Consider the following 17,591-nt stretch of genomic DNA (forward strand, 5'->3'; position numbering starts at 1 on the left):
TTAAATATATACAAAATTTAAAAGGAAATGAAAAGAAAATATCTAGCTTGGAACAGTTTGCAGAGGCTGCCCATAAATAATGATTAGTATGATTCTTGGCTTGGAACGGTGGCTACGGCACTTGAATAGGATCTTTGAATTTTGTTGCAGGACAATAATATTATATATTATATATACTAACATAATGGTGATTTAACAGTTCTTGATCCGTAGAGGGTGAAAGGAATCAAAGGATCTACAAAGTGGTGATTTACAAGAAATTAAAAAGGAGACGGTGGGACACTTGTATTCCGAATCTTGTGGTGGAGAGATTTCTAAATTCTTTATTTTCCCTATCCCGTTGGCAGTGAGAAATTACAAGAACATGCAAAATTCCAAAAAGTGCAATTACGCACGAGATTCCAAGGGACCACTTAAAAATACTGATGAAAGCATGAACCTCAATACAAATAAGGCCAATTCTCCCATGCCTTTAATCATGGTGTCAAAATTATCGAAATTGTATTTTTAGTAAGTTTTAAATATTAAAAAATTGTTTATTTTTATATTTTTTAATTTAAATATTAATTTTTATTTTTTTTAGTAAATTAGGCAAGTATATATAAATACCATAGCATACATCTACAAATAATAGACACTTCACATAGCAATATAGCATGCAATAATTTAGAATTTTTTTATTTAAATATAATATTAACGAGAATATGTAATTCTAAGTGTATTAACATATATGTAAACAATAGTGTCCTAAACCAACTTAAACACACATCTCAAATACATTATGGGCTTGTTTGGGTGAGCTTCTAAGAAAAGATCTTTTTTCGAGTTATTTTTTTTTTAAAGATCTTATAGAGAAGTAAAAGTAATTTTATGTTTGGATATCTCATGTAAAAAGGTCTTTTTATCTATCAATTATGTTTGGATATAACAATATAAAAGTACTTTTTTGTTTATTTATTACATGAAAAACATCTTTTTTTTAAGGAAAAAAGATCTTTTAAAAAAAGATGTAAATTACAGCTTCTCAAAAAGATCTTTTTTTGATTTTACTAGTGCTTTTACTTTTACTACTAGAAATTTGCCAAACACGTTAAAAAATAAAAAAAGATCTTTTTTCATTGAAAAAAATCTTTTTTTAACAAAATAATGGCGCCCAAACATGCACTATATCTTAGATATAGAAAAATGAGATAAATCTCAAAATAATTCTTGAAGTTACACTCGAGTCTTAAAGTGATCCCTAAAATTAATAATTATTCAAATTTATCTCTAAAATTGTTCTCCAAGACTTATAATAGTTTTTCAAACATTTTCCGTTCATCGAAACTTTGAAACGACGTCGTTTTGAAACAAAACAATCCCCCAATTCAAAAAAAAAGAAAAAAAATGCGTAGCATACACACCTCCCCATCCCCCCAATCTGTTCTCTTCCCCATTTCCATCTCCAACCCCTTTCCCTCCCCCCAACCTTTTCCTTTCCCTTCTTCATCCCCAACCCGTCCTTTTTCTCTCCTTCAACCCTTTTTCTTCCCTTTATGCTTCCCCAACTTAAAGCCCTTTTTTTTTTCTTCCTCTTCTGCTTCCTCAACCTGAAATCATTTTCGTTTTCCTTCTCCTTTCTAATATGATGCCTTCTCCCTTTTCAACCATACTCTCACACTCAATAGAGCTCTCTCCTCAATCTTCATTGCCGCCGCCTCTCGCCGGCCTCTGTTTTGTGGTCGCCGCCGCTCGCCAGCCTCCATCTCCGCTCGGTCTTCCTCTTCTCTCCTCTGGCACGGTTCTCTCTTAGCCAGGCTGATTTTTTCTTTAATTTTTTTAGTTATTCAATCATTGTTCTTTAATGTTTTGGGTTATTGTTGCTGTTGATCCTGTTTTAATATAACAACAATGGTTAATTTTAGTTATTTTTTGTTCTGTAATTATTCTTTTTTTTGTTGTTGTTATTTTTTTGCTCGTTGCTGTTTAGGTTGATTGATACTTGCTATTTAAGTTGATTGATCTTTTCTGATTAATACTATTTTTTGTGATATTTTGTATTGTTGGTTTTTATTTTTGTGATCTGTTGAAGAAGAAGAAGAAGAACAGAGTTGAAGAAGAAGAAGAAGGAGATTGTTGTTTTTTTTAAATATAAAACGATGACGTTTTCTAGGCCCTTCTTTTTTCTTTTTTTTTTGTTCAAAACGACGTCGTTTCAAGGTTCTGATGAACGGAAAATGCTTCAGGGACTACTATTGTAAAACCCGGTTAATTAATATATAATTAACTCATAAATTAAGATTTAATCTAGAAAATTAGAAAATGAGATTTTATGATTTAATATGATAGAGAAAATTAAAACGAGAATTTTGATACTAATTTTAAAAAATTTGACCCAAAATTCGGCTAAACAGGTCAAGTCGGTTGAACCGGATCCAAAATGGGCCCACGGTCCAACCCAACTCAACCTAAACACACTTAAAACAGCCATCTCTCCTCTCTCCTTCAGCAAAACACGCTGAAGCTCAGCCATGGAAGAGAAGAACACTCTTCCAAAAAAAAAAAACAAGCTTGATCTTCAAATCCTTGTAATTTTTTATCCGGAGCTCCGATCGTCACACCATTTGCGGCCACGTGATCACGGCGTCGAACTCTACAAATCCCACAAGGTTGTATAAGAGGTAAGTCACGTTTTCTTGCTTGTCTTTCCAGTCCTTGATTTCAAAATTATTTGGTGAAAGTGTTGAGATTTTGAGTTCTTTGATGTTATAGGATCCAATTAGCTTGAAGGAAAAGCTTAGTCTTGTCTTTTTTATCCTTGAGTATGGTAAGATTCTCAACTCTAAGTCAATTACTTGAGTTGTTGTGAATAGATATTGAGTTTGTATGTATGGGTGCATATTATGTGTGTTAGGCAAGGTATATATGAATATTGGAGCTTGATTGAGGTTTTGGAAAGTTTGGAAGTAGAGCTATTGCTGAAAGATATATTGGTGAGGTGTTGAAGTCTTAGGAGCTTGAGAAAAAGTGAAATTAGAAGTGTTCCGAGTTGAGCAGAGAATTGGCCAAGGTATGGTTTAGGTTTCACGAATATAATATATAATGTTTTATGAAATCTTAGGCTAGATGACCATAGGATAGGTTGGATGTATGATTCTGCTTAATGTTTAGTAAAACTTATGGAAGATGTTGAATGAGTGTGAGAAAGGAAATGATGACTATTGCTTGTGGTTGATGGTGATTTAGTGACGATTATGGATATGAAATTGTTATTGTTGATTCATTGATATCTCATGATTGCTTTGGATATGGATTGATTAGTTTTGAGTAGTGGAATGATGAATTGAATGTTGTGGAAAGAATGAGAATGTGGAGAAGGTGAATTGGGTTGTGTAATGTTGTGTATAACCCTGGAGTTATGAATGAGAATCTTATTTTGGTCAAAATTTGAGGTTTGAGGTTTGTGAAAAATTGGTTTTTAGTCGAACTTCGGCGAGCTATAACTTGGCTTCCAGACCCACAAATGATTTTAAATTTGTTTTTTATGAAAACTAGGTCTGTGAAGTTTATGCCGTTCAAAGAATGAAAGAAAAATAATTTAAAACGAAAAAGTTATGCGCGTCGGAATTTGGGATTAAAAGTTGGGAATTCTACAGTTTTTCAAACTTAGGTAAATTTTTGGAAAAATGTACGCCCACGCGTATGCGTGGCCCACGCCTATGCGTGGCATGAAAATTTTGTGCACGCATACACCCCATTTGTGGACTGGTGCCACTGCCTCCTCCCCATGCGTACGCAAAAAGCATATGCGTACGCGTAGTGGGCCAGGATGCATGTCCACGCGTACGCGTGGCCCACGCGTACTCGTGATATGGGGTGCTTGCGTACGCGAAACTCCCATGCGCATCTGTGTGCTTCTATTAGGCGCTCATGCATACGTGTATATAGGGGATGTGTACGCGTAACGATTCGTTTGCATGCCTACGCGTACGCGTAACTCTCCTATTTTTAGCAAAGGCATTTTGTGTTTTAAAGCTTAAATTCGAACTTCTAAACCTCTAATTTCATTCATTTGGCCCTAGATCTTGTTAGTATGCCTAGTAATAGGATGAAGTTAGGAAATGGTGATAACTTGGAGATGAAGAAAGATTTTTAAAAGGTAGTACATAGTTAGAAAAGATGGTATTTAATTGATAAAGATGGTAAAAATGGTACATGAGGCAATTAAGAAAGTAAAGTGACATCGAGAACAATGTATTAAGCGTAAAGCTTTGTGTGGTAGGGTGCTACATTATGGTATCAGAGCAGTTTGTTCCTATAGAGTCTGAGGGACAGAGTGACTATGCTTCTGTGCATTCTCTCTGAGTGTGTTAATGTGCTATTAGGATATTTGACTGATATAACCGGCATAAACGTTCATGAGCATGCATTTGGGACTTTGAAGCACTAGACTTCCGATATTGAGACTGATCAACTTGACATCAATTGTTTGGTGTCTATAGGAACCAGATGGCGCCTCATGGACGCGGTTGAGGCCGTGGGAGAGGTCGTACTAGTACTCAAGGACCGAAAATCGACACACATAATCTGGTAAACTTTATGGTGGCGTTAGAGAATATGGTTGCTGCTATGCAAGCCATTGCTGAGGCGTTGGGGCAGCAAATGAACAACAATGGTAATGGGAGAAATGGCAAAAACGGGCCGATGACGCTGTCAGCATTCCTGAAGGTTAAACCACCGGTGTTTAAGGGAACCACCCATTCGACTAAAACCGATACCTGGTTTCAGGCCATGGAGCGAGCACAACAAGTGCCTGGGGAGCAGTGTGTCGAGTTTGCTACCTATCAGCTCATTGAGAAACGGCAAAGGAACTTGAGTTACTGTAGCTGAAGCATGGTGCTATGTCCGTGTCTAAGTATACCAACAAGTTCGAGGAACTATGCCGATTTTCTCGCATTTGTCAAGGAGCTCCTGAAGACTTTGAGGAGTGGAAGTGCATTAAGTTTGAAGGAGGGCTCCGGAGCGACATCTTCAGTTCAGTAGGGCCAATGGAGATCAGGACTTTATCAGAGTTGGTGAAAAAGAGTCGTGTCACTGAAGAATGTGTGAGGAAGGCTGCTATGGCAGAGAATGACCGTCGAAAGTCCCACCGTATGGAGCACAACCGGATTCGCACCAAAGGATCAAGAGCTTAAGAGAAGAGGATATACACGACATTTTTCCCAAGGACGGAATAACTTTGCGACAAATGAGGATTCTCAAGAAAATAGTAAAGGAAAATAGACAGCGGCTGCTTCAGATGTTTTGAGCTGTCAGAGATGTGAAGGTTACCATCCAAATAGGCCGTGTCACTATGGTTCGGGTTTGAGTTACAATTCCGGGAAGCCAGGACATTTGGTCAGAGATTGCCCACATAGGAGGGACCTGGGTACAGTCGGATCCGATCCTCAGATCTGAGGTAATAAGAAAATTGATAACTCAATTTTTAACCACTTCGAACAATACTGAAGACTGGTATTCATTCGTAACACGTGGTTGAATGAAAAATCACAATCTATTGTAGACGACCCTAAGTTACCTTAATAGGAGGTTTGGCTGGCATAAACGATTAGGTAGGTCCTTATTAAAAGTGATCAGAGTGACGCAACGAAAGCGAGAAGCATGGGAGGATGCTAGGACAACTAAGGTTAGGTAGAAAAGGGAACCACTCGCGCAGACTCTAGAAGCGAACGATATTTTAGAGGGCGAAAATTTCTATTAGGTGGGTAGAATGTAAAACCTGGTTAATTAATATATAATTAACCCATAAATTTGGATTTAATCTAGAAAATTAGAAAATGAGATTTTATGGTTTAATATGATAGAGAAAATCAAAACGAGAATTTTGACACTAACTTTAAAGAATTTGGCCCAAGATTGGGCCAAGTCAGTTGAATCGGGCCCAAATTGGGCCCACGGCCCAACCCAACTCAGCCCAAACACACTTAAAATAGCCATCTCTCCTCTCTCCTTCAGCAAAACACGCTGAAGCTCAGCCATGGAAGAGAAGAACACTCTTCCAAAAAGAAAAACCTAGCTTGATCTTCAAATCCTTGTAACTTTTTATCTGGAGTTCCGATCGTCGCACTGTTTGTGGCCACGTGATCGCAGTGTCGAGCTCTACAAAGCACACAAGGTTGTATAAGAGGTAAGCCACGTTTTCTTGCTTGTCTTCCCAGCCCTTGATTTCGAAATTATTGGGTGAAAGTGTTGAGATTTTGAGCTCTTTGATGTTATAGGATCCAATTAGCTTAAAGAAAAAGCTTAGTCTTGCCTTTTTTATCCTTGGGTATGGTAAAATTCTCAACCTTAAGTCAAATACTAGAGTTGTTGTGAATAGATATTGAGTTTGTATGTATGGGTGCATATTATGTGTGTTAGGAAAGGTATATATGAATATTGGAGCTTGATTGAGGTTTTGGAAAGTTTGGAAGTGGAGATATTGCTGGACGGTATATTGGTGAGGTGTTGAGGTCTTGAGAGCTTGAGAAAGTGAAATTAAAAGTGTTTCGGGTTGAGCGGGGAATCGGCCAAGGTATGGTTTCGGTTTTTCGTATCTAAAATGTAATGTAATGTGAAAACTTAAGCTAGAGACCCTAAGATAGGAATTGAATTGTTGATGTGGTTGATTGGTTGGTATGGATTGTATTATTATGTATGTGGTTAGTGATGTTGGAAGTTGTAGCTTGATTGTGTGATGTGATTAACTTGATATCATGTTGGGGGCTAAGTGGATGTGGTAATTGATATGAGTAATTGATAATGCTTGTTGTGTATCATTGAATTTGGAAAGATTGGGGATTGTGGATGATGTTCTTGTTGATGGAGCATGTAATTGGTGTGTGATATTGATTTGTATGTATAATGGTTGATTAAGTTGTGTATTGTTGGACTTGGATTATTGAGTTGATATTGGTAAAAAATGGAGAGTTGATGTGTTGTGGATAGAATAAGGGAGTTGGAATGTGGTTAAGGCTGAATTGGTAAGGTTTTGGTTGGTTTTAAAAGGATTTGGAAATGTATGTTTGAAAATTGAGGCTTGTTGGTTTTTGGTGAAAATTGTGATTTTGGCCCAACTTTGGCAGATTATAACTTAGTCTCTGAACTCCCGATTTGTGTCAAACTTTTTTATAAATAAAATTGGGTCTGAGATGTTTATACCACTTGAAGAACGGAGGAAAAATATTTTAAAATGAAGAAGTTATGCTCGATCAAAGTTCGGTGCGTAAACTGAAAAATTAGGGCTCAGCAGCTTTTTATGTTGTTGCACTATATGCGTACGCATACATCCCATACGCGGGTAAAATCGCATGCCCACGCGTACGCGTCGCCCATGCATACACGTGACATGGGAATTTTGCATACGTGAAATTCTCATGCGCGACCAGTCAATTCTGCCTGGTCTGCATGCGTGCGCAAAAAAGAGCAATGCATACGTGTAATGGGCCAACATGTACGCTCACGCATGACTTGGGATTTCTTTGGCGCTCACGTGTCCTATTTTCAGCAAATATGATTTTTTGTGTTTTTAAAACTGAATTTCAAACTTCTAAGCCCCTATTTTTCATCTTTTAAGTCCTAAGTCTTAATATTATGCCTAGTAGTAAGAAGAAATTAGAGAATGTGGTAACTTGTGGATGAAGTAAGGGGAAGATTAACGATGAATGATGATTAATGATGACTGTATGAGTTGCTGAGTATGATGGTAGAATTGCTGTGTGTGTTATGAGCTAGATGGCTGTGATAAACGCAAAAATTATGACTGAGCATGTATATGCATATGATTAATGATTAAATGATTGTGATTGATTGAGGAAGTTTGAATATGTGGCGAGTATGTCGGGATTACCTATATGATTAATGAATGAATGTGGTAAATGAATCATGATGGAAAGTGTTGGATGTTAGTATGCTTGTGTTTTCTCTCTGGTTGTAAGGGTGACAGGGCACCGATACCCTCTAATGGTGACAGGGCACAGATACCCTCTAATGATAACAGGGCACAGATTCTCTCTAATGGTAATCAGGCGCAATAGAGAGACTGTGCCTGGGTTAGCTACTGGACACGTCGGATTGGCTTGATAACTGACAGATGAGACTCATCAGCCACTAGGACAGATATACATCATATGCATTTATATGCTTGTTTGGTATGATTTGTTTTGAATGCCTAATTGACTGCATAAATACTTGCTACTTGTTTAACTGATGTATTTGCTTCCTGTTTGTGATTTTCTTGCTTGACATAATTGTGTTTGCAATATCAAATTGCTGGTGGCAGTTCGGAGGTTCGGAGGAGTTGGAAAGTGGAGTGTTAGTTAGATTGAAGATCCTTAGTTAGTTGCCTATTTCCATTTCTCATGGTTTAGTTATGTTTATAAGCTTTAAATTATCTGTTGGAAGTTCTAGGATTTTCTTCGGCTTTTTCAGGATATTATATGTTAGATATGTGGGCACTGTTACCATGCTGAGAACCTCCGGTCCTCACCCATGCGAATTTTGTGGTTTTCAGATGCAGGACGTGAGGCTCCTCGCTGAGACATGCTGAAAGCTTCTGATTTTGCGAAGATCTTTATCTTTTGGACTTTATTTTGGTTATCTGTATTTACTTAGATACTTATATTCTCCACTGTTTATATATATACTATATTAAATCCCCTTAGAGGTTACTTTTGAGAAACAGGTTCTGTAATCTTGTCTTTTAGGTTTATTTTGGGTTCTCCTTTCTATCTATGTATGTATACTTCTATGCTCGGATCGGTTATCTTCGCAAACCGAGTCTTGAGCTTTGATATCTATATTTTTGGCCCTTTTTTGTACATATACTCGTGTTAACTTATCCTTTACCTCATTTTGCTTACGTCATCACATTCGTGAGCGTTGTATTTTTCTGTTTAACGATTTTGCTTTTTACCCTTTTCTCAAAGGCTCCTAGTTATAATTGTTTTTCACACTACTATATATACTAAAATTTATTTTTTTGAGGTCGTAATACTTCACCACCTCTGCCTTATGACTTAAGCATAAGGCTCTGTGTGGTAGGGTGTTACAATTATGAGTCCCGGAGTGCAACTTCGGAGACGAATTTGAGTAGTTATTAACTTCAGGGATCATTTTGAGACTCGAGTGCAACTTCAGGAACTACTTTAAAACTTAACTCAGAAAAATGTGGTGAAATACAATTCGAATACTACGAGATATGCACTAAATGAAAAAGCAGGCACAATATCAGAGATGCGTTGAAAGGCTATATAAAATGTGTTGCTGAGATTATTGTGTTCACTCTAATTTTTTTTTTTTTTTGAGTTTTGGATAATTTGAAAAGTATACATGGCTAGACGAAAAGATTATGTCCGATCAAAAAATATTAACAGACTGAATATAACCTAGCATGTGATCGAATCACTAAACTTTGAGGTTAGTTTGTGTATCTGTTATTTTTAATAGTTAATTAGTTAATAATATTTGATTTATTTCGTTTTCAGTTAATACCACCTTATATCTTAATTAGATGTTTAGTTTTTACTCGGATGAAATTTGTTAAATGAGTAGAACACTAGAATTTGTTTAGGTAGATGTGAAATAATTTTTATCTATCGGTTAGTTTATTATGAAATGGTTGTATTTTGTATTTGTTGTTCTTAATTAAATAATTTATTCTCTTATGCATTAAATTAGTTAATGAGTCATGCTTAAATTTAATTAAATTATATTCTTTAAGTAAATAATGTATTCTCTTATGTATAGTAACATTCATGTGTATTAAATTATTTAATGAGTCGTGCTTAAATTTACTTAATTTGTATTTGTAATTATTTTATTATAAAGCAATATGAAACGTAATAGGCAATCAATTCCAGAAAACTAATGAATAGTCACTACAAGAAAAATGTCGAATATCATCGAATTTACCAATAAAATCCGCCAGTAATATGTTTACCATCTGATTAACCTCGCCAGTAATTATTTACTAGCGGATTTTTTTGTTAGCCGCTAATTATAGTCGAAAAATTTTTGTTAGTAATTTTATCGTCGGATTTTTCTCCCAATAAATTCAATGATAAACTTAAATTTTAAATCTTTCAAAAAAATTGTTAATCCTCATGTATTAAAAAATAAAAAATATAAAAAATTTGATAACAAAAAAATAATTTTACAAATAATGAAATAAATTTCAAATAAACTAAATTACCCATCTTGATTATTAAGAGCGGGAGGAAGAGGTCTTTAGAAAAGGTTCACTTGATGCTATTTCTATTTAAAAAAGGAATAACAATAAAAATTGAATTTAATGCGATAGCAAAATTTTAATATTGCAATTAAAGAAAAAAATCAAAATAACAAAAATTTAAGTTATTACTATTAACGTATTAATCGTATTTTAATATTTATTATTTATATATTTAAAAATTATATTTAAAAACTATTTATTAATTATTTTGTACTTATTATACCATATATTTAATAATTTATTAAAAAAGAACATTAATATAATGAATAAAAAAATAATTTGAAAAATATATGTTTAAAGAATAAGGATAAATTAATTTTAAACAAATTTAAATTAGAGACAATTAAGTCCTTGTCCATTTTTAAACTTGACACATCAGCATTTTTTATTTAGAGTTGACAGAAAAACATCCATAAAGATAATGTTGTATTACAAAAATAGAAGACAAAGAACAAAATGAATCTTTTTTATGTTGAGAGATCGTGTTGTATGAATTTAAAAAAATGATATTACACCATAATTCTCATAGAACCAAACATAAGGTCAAAAACCAAACATACAAAAGTTTCCTAACCCGTTTATTTTTAATCTCTACCACTCTCTTATTTCTCCTAGTTGATTTCTTTTTCATCCATACTAAAACGTAAATTTTTTACATAAATAAAATAACCACGAAAGATATCGTCCTTATCATCATCTTTTATCAGTGTTCTTTTTCTATATTTTGGGATTAGACTCATTAGAATTTACTGAGACTGTTCTTATAATAAATTGTGTTTAAAACAATGGTTTTCATTATGTTCACTTGTTCATAAATTGTGAATTAGAACTGAGATTTATGGAGATTTATTGTTTAATCATTAACGGTGGTTTAAAACTACAATTTATATGTACTTTTGTTTATTCATAATTCGTGGTTTAAAATTAATATTTATGACAATATTTTATTTGGTCATAATTCATAAATGTATATGATTTTTTTATTTGTGGTTTTAATTGTTCTGAAAATCAAGTCGGATTGACCAGTTAAACTGATTTAATCGTGAATTGATGACCAATTCGATTCGGACAGAGGTCAGAACTGTCCAAATCAATAACCCAAAACTCGATGAACCGCTGTCCCAAGAATCATCCGGTCTGACAGTTTGTGAACAAAAAATGTGAATCAACAGTTTAGCATTACTAGTGCCTAGTACCCCAGCAACTAGCAAGGCTGCAACATGGTATTTTTTGTCGAAAAAAATAAACATTCTCACACAAGCATTCAATTAGTTCAAACTTGTTTAGTATTGAATTAGAATCAAGATAAAAAAAAGTTCTTCAACAGAAGAATTTCGTGTTTCTTTTGTTGAAGTAAATATAAATGGTCTGAAAAGTTTCCAAAGCATTGCTGGCCAAGGTCCTCACTTTTCTTCACCATTCAGTTGGCAATTTGTCGTCTATGAAACTGCATCTGTTTAGTACTTAGTAGTATCTCTCCCTAAACCCTATATTTTTCCTAAAGCAAATGAGTGAATGACCAAGTAAAGAGTGGCCGGTTGATGGGCTTTTGCTCCATGACTTCTTGGGCTTTTGCTCCATGACTTCTTGGGCCTTTGCCCATTTATCAATATTATTTTTTTTCTTTAACTTTTAAAATAACTACAGAAATAATCAATACCAGAAAAAAAAAAAAACCTACAGAATCCCAACTAGAAACAATCCTATAAGTATAAACTATAGATAAGGGTATGTGTTGACTGTGTGTATAAAAATTTTAATAAAATTTCTCTAGTTAAGAATTTTAAAGGATTTATGAATTTCTTTGAATATATAAAATTGAATACTAAATCCCAAATATTCAAGTAAAGTTATATTGGAACAAATTTTAGTCAACGATATTTTATTTTTATCTGATATAGTTTTAAGATGTACTTTAAGATATATTTATTTTTATGTTTATTTATAATTTTATATATTATTTTATTATGATTCGGTTATTTCAGTTGATTTATAATTAAACTGATTAAATTTTTAAATCAATAGTTAGAACGATTCAATAACCGATTCAGTTTTCAGAACCTTAATTTTAAACCACAATTTATATATAATACAAGTATAATCTGTTTTGTTTTAGAATAATGGTGTATTATTTTATTTAAGTAAAAAAAAAAATCCTACTACATGTATGAAACGTGAGTCAAGTTTCAATCAAGTCAACCCAAAACCATATCTTCTATTTTTTTCACCTCCAAAATTTTATTCCACAAATTTTCTTTTACCCCTCAAAGTTGACTCACAAAGTTTATACTAGTTCTTTTAGCTCACTATTTTTGCTCTCTATCAATCTCTTACTCTTAAATATGTCTTTTAGTCCTTCTCAAATTTTTTTTCATGGCAAAATCTAAGCATTATGATAGAGGAGGAGAAGAAAAGAGAAGAGAGAAGAAAATCAAGAAGAAAATAGAAGGGAAATGGAAAAACAAAAAAGGAAAGGATAAGAAGAAAAAAGAAAAAAATAGAAATGAGAGTAAAAAAACGAGAAGAAAAGAAGAAAAAAAAAACAAAAAAGAAATATTATTTTAGTTTTTCAATTAAGATCGGAAGTTTAACTCTTTTTTTTTACATCTAACTTTTATAATTATGAAATCTCTTTTTTTTTTAATTTTTCAATTAATCTATTAGTTTCTGTGTATTACTATTATTTAAATTACCACCCGTATTAAAACTTCATTAAATCTAAAGCAATATTCAAATCCAATTTATAATTTGCCATTTTTCTTGCTCATTACATTGGTTATATCACACCCATAACCCATGTTTATATATCACTTATTTAAGTTAAATTTAGAAAAAACTACTCTTAAAGTTAGAGAAAGTTAATTATTAAATAAATATCTTTTTATACAATAGTTAACAAGAAGGATTAATTTATTTCAAAAATACTATGTACTTATAAAAATCAACTATTAAATTATTCAATAGATATTTGTGTATGATGGTTATCAATGATTAAGAGAAAGGGGTTGAATCTTAGCTACTTTCTTTTACTAAATATTACTTTTTCTTTCTCAAAAGAACTTAGGAGATATTTTCACTTTAATCTCGTGGTCAACTGAAAGACATTTTTATTTTTGTCTCTTGAGTAACAGAAATAGAAAAGTAGAAAGAAAGAAAAAATAACACCTAGATATATTCAGCTACTAGGTGCAATGTAGTCTACATCTAGTTTCCATCACAATAATGATAAAATTTCACTATCTCTTTTTCAATATTACAAACACCAATACTACCCTAGGATCTACCCAATCCTATCAAGGACAAATTCAGATTCTAATCCAATCCAAATTTGACTAGGACTCAAAATCTAGCTTTCAACTGTAAAGTGCTAATCCAACTTGCAAGGAAATTCCCACAAGATCATGATATAAAACAAAAAGATGTACAAAGAAACTCTGAGACATCTATGCTTTTTTCTCTAATTTTGCTCACTGCCTTTTACCTCTCGTTGGTTTTTTCTTACAAACCTCACCATGTTTGTCTTTTACCATGAGACTCAAACAGACAAAACTAAGAAAAAAAACTAAATGAACTTCATTAAAGGAGAAGAACTCAAACAGCTTTTGGATAGCTATGAGAACTCTGTGCTTTTTCACTTACTCTCCTTGCTTTCAACCTTTGACCGTTCACCCTTAATATAAAAGAGTGAAGCTTCCAAGGTTGAACCTTGTTCAACCCTCACACTTTCTTTCTTCTCCAACATCAGAGTAGCAGCGGCTTCAACAAAGAGGAGAGAGAGAACCTGAATCTGCGACATGCATGTCACCAGATCTCTCTCATCCTTTTTCTTTCAACTTCTTCAATCTTGGCCATTGATCTTGATTTTGGCCCCCAAGTCTTGATTCTGATCGTTGATGTGGTTCTGACCCATATAAGCTTAACGTTCTCCATGGTTACCTCTTCCATGCGACCTTGAAACTTTTTTCTTTGATCCTCGGTGAAGCACAAATGAAAAAACAAACTTTTTGTGTTCTTTAACCGAGAGAATAGCTACGGTTTTCTTCTTTCTTTTTCTTGGATGAACACATGATATGACCAAAGCAAGAGAGAGGATAGAGAAGAAGAATAGCTTTCGGTGGAAACTTTTAATGAAATTAAATCAAATTGAATTCTAATTTTCAATTACCAAGAGATATAGTAACCGAAGCATGCCTTGTGAACCTTAGGTTCTTTTCTTTGACTTATCCACTTTTGGTTCATGGGCTTGTGATTTGGGTTGTCTATTCTTCTTTAATCTCAAGATTCAGCCACTTGTTATAAAATTATTTTTGCACAAGGCTGAATTTATTTAATGATCAAGGTGGACTTGTTTAACTTGGGCCACTATGAAAGTTAAATTGCTTTCTTGCACATTCAACTAAATTCATCAAACAAACAATTGAAAATAACTTATTAAATAATTTTTAATAATTTTAGTAATGTTTGTTCATCATATTAATTTAATATAAGTTTTTCAAACTCAACAGTATATAAATATATGTATTATTTAACTTATTTTCAATGTATATTTTATATTCTAACATATATTTTTTTCGAGTAGTTGGTTTAATAGTTGAATTTTTTTGTACATCTAACATAGTTAAATTTATTTATATAGTTTTTGTTCATACCCTATCCCAACGATAAGGCCAGGTCCCAACAAAAGGCCCAACCCAAAAGGGTTGAGCCTCGCCTTGTACCGACCTCCTCCCTACGAAGTCGGTTCTTACCACGACTAACCTTAAAGAAGTCGGGAACGAAGATTAGCTGGCAGATAATCACTCATTCAAATGAGTAACTGCCCCTAAAATCTCTCTACCCACTTCCAGGAGCCATATCTCAACCTCCCTAAGATAAAGGGACGGTTATCCACCTCAAAAGGCGGAACTACTTCAGCGGTGGTTATGGGTTCACCACTATAAATACACTGGCACCTCTCAGGTATCTCCGAAGCCCAATACTCTCTAGACCTGTTTTACACCTTTCCTGACTTTGGCATCAGAGTGTCTTTGCAAGTACCATCCCCCATTCGCCCTTACACAAGTCGGACGGAGGTCTCGGAGCACAAACCCACTTGGACGTTTCATCGTTCAGACGATTGGGCCAGCCAAACTTGTCCAACCCATTAATCTTCGGTTACCCATCGTAACATTGGCGCCGTTGCCGGGGACCCAAAAGATCAACCAGTAATTGCGGACATGTCACAGGAAGATGGTCATGTGGCATCAAATTCTGGACAAGAGAATCTAGACACCGAAAACAATGACGCAGACCTAATCCTTCACCAGGGAACCAACGACCAACATAGGGAAGGCACCTCCGGATTTAAAAATCCGAAGATAAACTCCTCCGAGGGGCGTGAATCGGAAAAGGATGGGCCACCCCATACAACCGAACTAATAGGGCTATTCCATGGCCACCAAGGTCGCTTGGAACAACTGGAACAGGAGCGGGAGCGACAAAGGGAAATAGAAAAGCACTTAAGAGATGAGATGGAACAACGAAAAGAGTTAGAAAAAAACTCTTAAAGTTAGAATCCTCCCTCAAAAGTCGGAACTCCCATGGCGACCGAGAAGAGTCACCCCCAGGAGGGGAAGAACCCTTTAGTGAGGACATAATGAGGGCAAAAGTTTCAAGAAACTTTAAAAGCCCCGACATGGACCTCTATGATGGAACCACAGATCCAAAGCATCATTTAAGCAACTTTAAAAGTCGGATGTATCTGGCTGACGCTTCTGATGCAACACGCTGCAAAGCTTTCCCGACCACCTTATCGAAAGTAGCGATGAAGTGATTTGATAGCCTCCCTCCAAGGTCGGTCACCAGCTTTGAAGACCTCTCGAGAAAATTCCTAATGCGGTTCTCCATTCAGAAAGACAAGGTAAAGCATGCACCGAGCCTCCTAGGAATAAAACAGGAGGTCGGAGAACCTCTACGGGATTATATGGAAAGATTCAACAAAGCATGCTTAGAGATTCAAGACCTGCCCACCGAGGCAGTCATTATGGGGCTGGTAAATGGGCTTAGAAAAGGACCCTTCTCACAGTCCATATCAAAAAGACACCCCACCTCCTTGAGTGATGTACAAGAAAGAGCTGAGAAGTACATCAACATGGAGGAAAACGCCAGACTGAGAGAGTCAAGCTGGCGACCTAGACACATCCCCTCGATAGAAGATAGAGATAGGGAGCCAAAGAAGAAAGAAGACCTCGGTCTCGACAGACCCAGGATATATCACTCTTATACTCCTCTAAAGGTTTCCATAGTGGACGTATACAGAGAAATTTGCAATACTGAAAGGCTGCCGCCTCCCAGACCCATCAAGAATAAAAAAGGGGGGAGTCGCAGCGACTACTGCGAGTACCATAAAATATATGGTCACTCAACAAACGACTGTTACGACCTCAAGAATGTGATAGAAAAGCTGGCCAGAGAAGGCCGACTTGACAGATATCTCATGGAGAGGTCGGACAATCATGGAAAGAGAAAGCGAGATGATGCGGACAGAAGAGACCCACCACCGCAGACTTCGGAGAGACATATACATATGATCTCAGGCGGATTTGCGGGAGGGGGGCTCACCAAGTCCTCTCGCAAAAGACATCTCAAGCGAATCTACCAGGTCGGAAGTAAATCGCCCGACCTTCCTACCATCTCATTCACAAAGGAAGATGGGCAAGGAATAATCCCCGGACACGATGATCCGGTGGTGATAACCATGATCCTAGCCAACGCCCATCTCCACAGAACTCTGGTGAACCAAGGAAGTTTAACAGACATCCTTTTCAAGCCTGCGTTTGATAAACTAGGGCTCGACGAAAGGGAGCTGAAAGCCTACCCCGACACCTTGTATGGGCTAGGCGATACACCAATAAAACCACTGGGTTTCCTGCCCCTCCACACTTTTGGAAAAGGAGAAAAATCCAAAACTATAAATATAGACTTCATAGTCATCGACGTGGGGTCAGCATATAATGCCCTAATCGAAAGAGCTACCCTAAACCGACTAGGAGCAGTGGTATCTACCCCCCATCTCTGCATGAAATTTTCGACATCAGCGGGGATAGGAACGGTGCGTGGGGACCAGAAATTGGCAAGAAAGTGCTACAATGAAAGCCTGAACCCATAGTTGTAAGAACCGGATCGGTGATCGAACCGGTCAGGTTACTGGTTCCCTGGTTTATTGGTTCAACCGATAAACCGTTGGTTGAACCGATAAAATCGGTTTCACATGAATAAAAAATATAAAATAGTAAAAAATTTAGTAAAGTGATAATTAGGTTCTTGAAATTTTTGACTTCGGATTAATTAGCCCTTAAAAAAA

At 35.4% G+C, this 17,591-nt stretch overlaps 1 long non-coding RNA gene across 1 annotated transcript; it reads left to right on the plus strand.

The window, feature by feature from the left end:
* The first annotated feature begins 2,509 nt into the window (after positions 1-2,509).
* LOC110274673 (uncharacterized) lies at positions 2,510-8,818 on the plus strand. The gene is made up of 4 exons (XR_008001928.1): positions 2,510-2,660; positions 2,752-2,806; positions 2,894-3,049; positions 8,531-8,818. It is a non-coding gene; the product is annotated as an uncharacterized LOC110274673 (long non-coding RNA).
* The last annotated feature ends 8,773 nt before the right edge of the window (positions 8,819-17,591 follow it).

Source organism: Arachis duranensis, chromosome 8, assembly GCF_000817695.3.
Source record: "Arachis duranensis cultivar V14167 chromosome 8, aradu.V14167.gnm2.J7QH, whole genome shotgun sequence".
In the NCBI taxonomy this organism is placed as follows: Eukaryota; Viridiplantae; Streptophyta; class Magnoliopsida; order Fabales; family Fabaceae; genus Arachis; species Arachis duranensis.